This window comes from Pteropus alecto, unplaced genomic scaffold, assembly GCF_000325575.1.
Source record: "Pteropus alecto unplaced genomic scaffold, ASM32557v1 scaffold63, whole genome shotgun sequence".
In the NCBI taxonomy this organism is placed as follows: domain Eukaryota; kingdom Metazoa; phylum Chordata; class Mammalia; order Chiroptera; family Pteropodidae; genus Pteropus; species Pteropus alecto.
In genome coordinates, this window is record NW_006434897.1 from 7,408,601 (window position 1) to 7,416,315 (window position 7,715).

Here is a 7,715-nt window from a genome sequence, read left to right on the forward strand (position 1 = left end):
TGCTAGTCACATTGCAAAGAAACGTGTGTCCAGATAGTAGGGATTATCTGTGGCCATCTTTTGCAATCAACCACAGGTATATATGATCAGATATTATCATTATTTTGCACGATTGAATAGAATGTTTACTTCGATAAAGTATCAATCCTGAATAACACCCAGTTGTAGGACTGAATTTTCAGGTTTTCTATGTATGTGTCCTCAAAGATGGCAGACATATTCAGGTCTCACCTGTTCCCACTTATGCAAGGCTAAAACAAATCCCAAGGTTGTTGCTCATTATTTCACATTTATGAACCTACACGCTAATCTTTATGTTTTCCAGCTAAATGGAAAGAAGTCCAACCAAAGACTTTAAATTAATTTAATTAAATAGATAAACTACATAAATAAAATTACAAATGCAGGCTAAATTGTATCAGTTATTTAATGATGAGAAATGATGTTTATAAAAGGCGATCTGTAGTTGAAATACATTTAAAAGATAGATTATGTGTCACACATATAGGCACTTATAATTTAATGACTTCCAACTAGTTATGTTCTGCACTCCCAGCAAACAGTATCTCTTGTTCTCCGAATTGTTTCTTCCTCTCTTTCCTTGGATGGCAGCCACTGGAGCCAGAGGCTAACATAAAATTAGCTATTCATTAGTGTCTTTTTGCTGTTAGTTAAACTTTAATTGTGAAGAAGTGAGATGCATGTACTACACTTGTTGAAGGGCATAGAGGAAAAATTGTCAGGACATTAACACATATGAGGTTTAACAAAATCAGAGAACCACTGAAATGTTTATTTCCACAAATATCATACATTGGGAAGAATTAAATAAAATGTTTATAAAACATTCTTTTTTTGCTGCAGAGAAAACCTATATGAAGAAAATGTGAAGGTGACATATTGTTGTTATTGTTACATTTATCACAGAGGCTCGGCAAGCAGCAGGAGTTCTCCATCCTTGAAACCTAGCACCTTCTGTAGGGATTTCTGTTCTAGCTTTACCACAGAAGAGGAAACATCTGTGGCTACTCCTAGTATAAGAGGGATGAGCTTATTTGCGAACTTTGCTGGTCAGGTGCGTTTCCACGTCACCCAGCAGGTAACAGCGTCCTTCATATTAGATTACAGTGCCACTAGCGAAGGAAGCACTGTGACCCAGGACAAGTGTGAGCCTTCAGTGCTGAGGAGGAGTCTGAGAAGGGGTTGACTGGGCTAGGCACTCGCGGTCGTTCTTGCTATTCTCTTCAGGGTGTCCTTGAAATTGATAGATGTTTGGGGCAGGTTTGGAGTTAATTTTATATATAATATAAAATCTATCATTTGGATAGGCCATTTAGAATAGTTTTCTTACCACAAATGATCCAAATAACTGACTTGATTATCCACTTGTATGTAGGTTTAGAATCAAATATATTTCTAAATATAATAATTTATGAGAGTTTAAATAGAAAACAGAAATTTGATTATTTTTCTTGTTTTTCATATTTCAGAAGTCAGAAAGTGAGTAGTCCAATTATGTGAAGTTAGGAACTCAGTACCAAATTCCTGAATCAAGTTTCTCATACTTAACTTTTTTATTTAATATGCAAAATAAATCATTGTGAATAAATTTGCTTTTTTAGAAACAAATTATATGACTATTGTTCATTTTATTCTCTGAAAATGAAATATTCTTAGGAGAAAAAGATAAAAACTTCCTCCAGTAAAAGAAGAAAATATGATTTCCATCTCTGTTTTACAATACTTGAAAAACCAACTCTTGGAAAGCTATGTGCACAAGTCTGACACCAAACCAAACTTTAGTACCTAGTGTTAGAATTATTATTCAACACTAACTTGGTTTTTATTTGTAATTTAAAAAGTAGGAATAATTTTCTTGGTGAAAGTTGCTCTTTCATATTAATTGAGTTTTAGATATAATGATATGTCAACTCATTTACATATTAGGTTTCTGGATTCATTGATTCTTTTCTTTCTAATGGTATAAAATACTTATGAAAGAAAGATAAGTTGTAAAGAGTAATTAGGAGAAAAGCCACTTACTCATTTAACTTCTAGAGAGAATTGTCAACTTTATGGAATAGGAAGTAGGTAAGAAAGGACTAAAAATAAAATAGAAAATTTAAAAAGTTGAGCTACCAGCATCAACTCTCTCTTCTTTTATTAGTTAGGTCTTTTGTCCTTATGCATTTTCTGAGGGAAAAAAAGAAAAATAGTTTCTCAAGGAAGCTTTAGAAACAAATAAAATAACAGACAGAAACCAAAATGAAACCAAACAAAAATGTTATAGTCAACTTAATTTTGAGAAACAGTGTTTATTTTATTCCCCATTAGAAATTCAAGCATTAGCTACCACATTAAAGTCTTAAAAGTCTCACGGAAAAGAAACCAATTTTACTTTAACTCAACATTTTCCGAATATTTTACCATCATGGAACACCTTTTTCTCATAACAGTTATTAATAGCCTGAGGCATAATTCTTTTTCTGAACACTTGGGAAATGCTCAAAGACAATGAAATGTCTTAACAGCCCAAGTACTTAAATTCTGCTCTTCTGCAATAAAGTTTTGTAGATTCTGATTATTTAGAATCAAATTCATTTTAAAGTTGTCAAAATTTCATCCCTAGAGTGTAAAAGTATTGACTGAACTTATTATTTATGCAGAACAGCCCAAGAGAATAATTTTAACAAGTGCAATTAAGTCAGATGCATGAATTAATTTCAAACAACAAACTATTTTTAGAGAAGGAGCATTTTGAAAAAAAAAAATGTCAAAGATATCATGGCACCTTAACTAATAATTATCCTCGATTGATTCTGGGAAAAGCAATATATATGTAAGAAAATTAGACCATCTACTCTCAATCATCAAAAGATGTATATGGTTTGACTTTCCTTAAAGTACAATGGCTTTTCCTTAGACACCCCGAAGGAGCTATAGGTAGAATTTAGAATTACAAGTGCACTAACATAACATCAAATTTCATATCCATTTCAGTAATCTATTTAATTTATAGTTAATATTTATTGAGTGCCTACTATGCACCATTCCCTATGTGGACTTTATATCAGTTTGTTCCTCATGCTTGACTTTGCATCACCTTATTTCTTTCTAACATCAGCTCTTGGAAGAAGTTATTCTCAGTACAGATGAGAAAGCTGAAGTCCATAGAAATTAAATGACGTGTCCAAAGTTTTATAGCTGGTAAATGATAAAGTCAAAATATAGACCCAGGTGTTCTTGCACCACCTCCAGGTATCTGTCCACATGACTGCAGTATTCTGCTGATAGATTTTATGTGAGAGATTTGGGGACATTGGTGTTATTAATCTATCCTCTGGAGACTGACTGGGTTCAGATTCTGATAATTTAGCTCATTTAGATTCTAATTTGGAAGTTATTTTATACTAAAAAGTTTTTGTTTTTTAGTTCTCAATGCTGCTACTAAAAAGCCCAGTAAGAATAAAAAGTTCTTATATGTTTGACCTTTATAATAAGATGTTTTACTCTTTCCTTCTCAAAACCTTTCTTTGCCTCCAGTGTTCTGAAGTTTCACATGAACATGTCTTTTTAAATTTATTTTCATCCAATGCAATAGCATTGCATTATTTCAATAAATAAAATAAGTATCTATGAAATTATACTGATATAAACAAATATAGATGTTCTGTGGATTTTTTAATTAGGGATTTTTATTAAATTATTTTGTTAATAATTTGATAATTTCTTACTCTGTCTTCTCTCCTAGATGCTAGATTTTTTGAAGTCCTCTTCTTCTCTTCTCACCACGATTTTCTCTTTGATTAGTGTTCTACCATCTAGAAGAGTTCCCTAACTTTATAAACATTTTCATTGAGTCTGTCTAGTCATCATTTTAATTTTCAAGGGGTATTTTTTTCCATAAATGATATTCTTATAGTATTATGCTCTTGTTTCATGGATCAATATATTTTTCTGTCCTGCTGAGGGTATCATTAACATTTTTTTTTCTGTTTTTATTTTGTAGAGTTACAATTGCAAAAATAGTGCAGAGTATTCTCACATAACTACATTCATTTTCCCCTAATGCTATCATTTTACATAACTTTTACACAATGGTCAAACTAAGAAATTCTTGCCATATATGAAAACTCCTCAGTCTTTCCTGTCTTTCATTACTTTACTTTTAAAGATTATTGATCAATTGTTATAACATATCACTCAATATGAGTTTGTGTGATGGTTTCCCATGATTAGATTAAGTTATGGATTTTGGAGAAAACTATCAAAGTCATATGCCTTTTTCAGTATTATAATATCAGAGGTACCTGATATTGATATGTCTTGTTACTAATGATGTTTACCTCGATCACTTAGACAAGGATATATCTGCCTTTTTAATCCACTGTAAAAGTACTATTCTGGTTTTGTTGTTGTTGTTGTTGTTTTACCTTGTAGTTAGTAAATATTTTAGGAGAGATATCTCAAGACTATAATATGTTTCATCTCAAACATTTGTACCTTAATTTTATCTTCCATTGCCATTAGTGGATATTGCTTACAGTATTTATTATTGTGGTCGAATTGTGATTTCTATTTTTTCCACAACTTCTACATCTATCAATTGAAATTATTTTATATAGAAAAGTTATTTCTTCTCTTCTACTATTTATTTATCTAATTATTCATTTATGTAAGTATAGGCTCATAGATATTTATTTTATTCTTTTAACTTAATTCAGTGCTATCATTATTTTCTTTCTAATTGTTCTAGCTTTGGTCCTTGTCAGTTGTTTCAGACTGGTTTGGGTGACCTTTCAACAGACATCCACCAATTTTTGAGCACTCCCTTATTTCTAAAAGTATGCAGAGTACACAGAAAGCACAATAAGAACTTCCAGGCTCATCTTATGTTTACATTGCCTCAAACCTGGACTCAAACCACTTTTTCAAGGTGTCCTGGTTACATTAATCGAATAATGATATTTAGAAACTAAATCTTGGCCCTCAGTTTACTGTTGCTTTTAGGGTCTCTCAGTGGACAGACCTTGAAAATATATGTACAGTTGACCTTTGAACAACATAGGCTTGACCTGCGTAGGTCCACTTGCATCTAGATTGTTTTCAATGAATATGCAGTTGGTCCTCTGTGATCCCGATTTCACATCCATGGATCAACCAGCTGTGGGTTGAAAACAACAGATGTGGAGGGCTGACTGTTTTCATTGTTCTATGCCATCTTTAATAAGGCACTTAGGCACTCATGAAATTTGGTATCCATGGGATTTCCTGGAACCAATTTCCTATAAATACTGAGTAATGACTGTAGTTAAATTTTCGGGGAGTTAAAAGTTATATGCAGATTTTAAATAGCGGATGAGGAAGGGAGGTAAGGTCAGCACCCCTAACCTGTGTTGTTCAAGAGTCAACTGTATATAAACTAAGCCATGTACACGTGTGCACACACACACATCTATATTCTCATATCTTTTTAGTTATATACATATATGTTTTGTATTTAAAAACATTAATTTATATTTATTGTTCATGGTTCCAATTCTAATCCAACACCACAGAGTTCATCTAACCTTTCCTGTTTCCATACCTGTAATATCTTTATTCAAAATAGAGGAATCTCACTCTACATTATCTACAATATATTTATTTATTTATTCAACTTTACTATATATGTAAAGTAATTCCTAAATTCTAACCAATACTAATCCTGTGAGAAACAAATTCATTAACTAGAGTGCAGTATTTGTGCACTATTTTTTTTATTTTTAGCCTTATAGAATCCAGTCAAAATGTTATTTTCCAAAATAATTTACTGTATTAATTTCCTAGGGATCCATAACAATGTTCCAAAAACTGAATAGCTTAAAACAGAAATTTATTGTCCCACAGTTCTGGAGGATAGAAGTCTGAAATCAGCGTAACAAAGGAGCCATGCTCTCTCTGATTGTTCCACAGGGAGAATCTATCCTTGCCTCCTCTAGCCTATGATGTTTGCCAGCAATTCTTGGTGTTTCTTGGCTGGTAAATGCATCACTCTGGTCATATAACCATCTTCTCCCTGTGTATCTTCAAATTGTCTTCCCTCCATATTTATCTGACTGTGTCCAAATTCCCCTTTTCATGAGAACACCAGTCATGGATTACTCCCTCCCCTAATACCTCACTTTAATTTGATTATCTCTGTAAAGACCCCATTTCAAATAAGGTCACATTCACAGGTACTAAAGGTTAGGATTTCAACATATCTCTTTTAGGGGACACAATTCAACTCCTTTAGTGTAGTGATATTACTCATGTGTAATACAGTTAAATTCGTTAGCTATAGTTCATATGCTATTTTAAAGTCCACTTACATTCTGGTGATTTTTTTAAACTTACACACAATAAGCTTTATTCTTTATGGTGTACGATGTGCGAGTTTTAATAAATGCATGAAGTCACGTATTCACCACCAGAGTCATAATACAAAACGGTGCCATTATCTCCCAAATTACCTCCTGCTGCAATTTTGTAGTTCTCCCGCACTAACAATTTTCTAAAGTTTCATTTTTCCCTATATTCACTCTATCCTCCAAAGTTTTATTTTTTGTTTGATATTTCTGTTTATTTGTTTAAGCTTCTGCCTTTGATAGTAAAGGATTCTGCAAAGTGTGGTGACCTTTGCCTCTCTTCAGATTTAAGAGTTGGGCAATCAGATGCTGATTAGAAGTTTTGTCTATGTGTACTGGGTCATGCTAATGAACTCTGAGTGTTAGAGTAAGGTGATTCTTTGGGCCATTTCCTTGAGAGAACCCCTGATATTAAGATATTTTCTCTCAAGCTAGTCTTATTGTCTAAAGAAAGCATTTCTAAATTCATTCTAGGAAGGCCTAATCCTATCTGTAACCATGCATTTCCTGGAATCTGGTGAGGATGAATGTGTAAGGGATTACAGACACAGTTTATAACACTTCCTTTATTCTCACATTTTCAGAATGATAATCCCACTCTTAACTGTACCTGATTGGTATGCGACAGACCACAAAGATTTCCAGTATAATTCTCTTCAGATAATGAATATTGTTATGGATTGAATTGTGTCCCCTAAAAATTAATATGTTGAAATCTTAACACCCAGGACCTCAGGAAATGATCTTATTTGGAGAAAGGATCTTTACATAGGTAATCAAGTTAAAAAATGAGGTCATTAGTTTGGGTTTTAATCCAATGTGACTGATCTTATAAAAAGAGGAAATTTGGACACAGAGACATACACAAAGAAAGACAATGTGAGACACAAGTAAAATGCCATTTGAAGATGAAGCCAAAGATTGGGGTGATATATCTACAACCCAAAGAACAACCAAAGATTGCCAGCAAAATATCAGAAGCTACAAGATATCTGTCGTGCAAAGCCCTCAGAAGGAACCAACCTTGCAACACCTTGATCTTGAACTTCTAGACTTCAGAACTGCAAGCCAATACATTTCTGCTGTTTAAGCTACTCAGTGTGTGGTAATTTTTATGGCCGCCCCAACGAACAAATATAGTACCTGAGTGACTAGCACATAGTGGTTGTTCAACTAATGCCAGTGCCTCACTGGCATTCTCAAGAACACAAGAAATAAATAAAAGGATGTAGTACTATATTCTTGTATAAATAAAGGGATGCAATAGTATATTAAGTGTTGGAGGAAATGTTTCATAGCAATTTTGAGAACTTAGAATTCCAAATC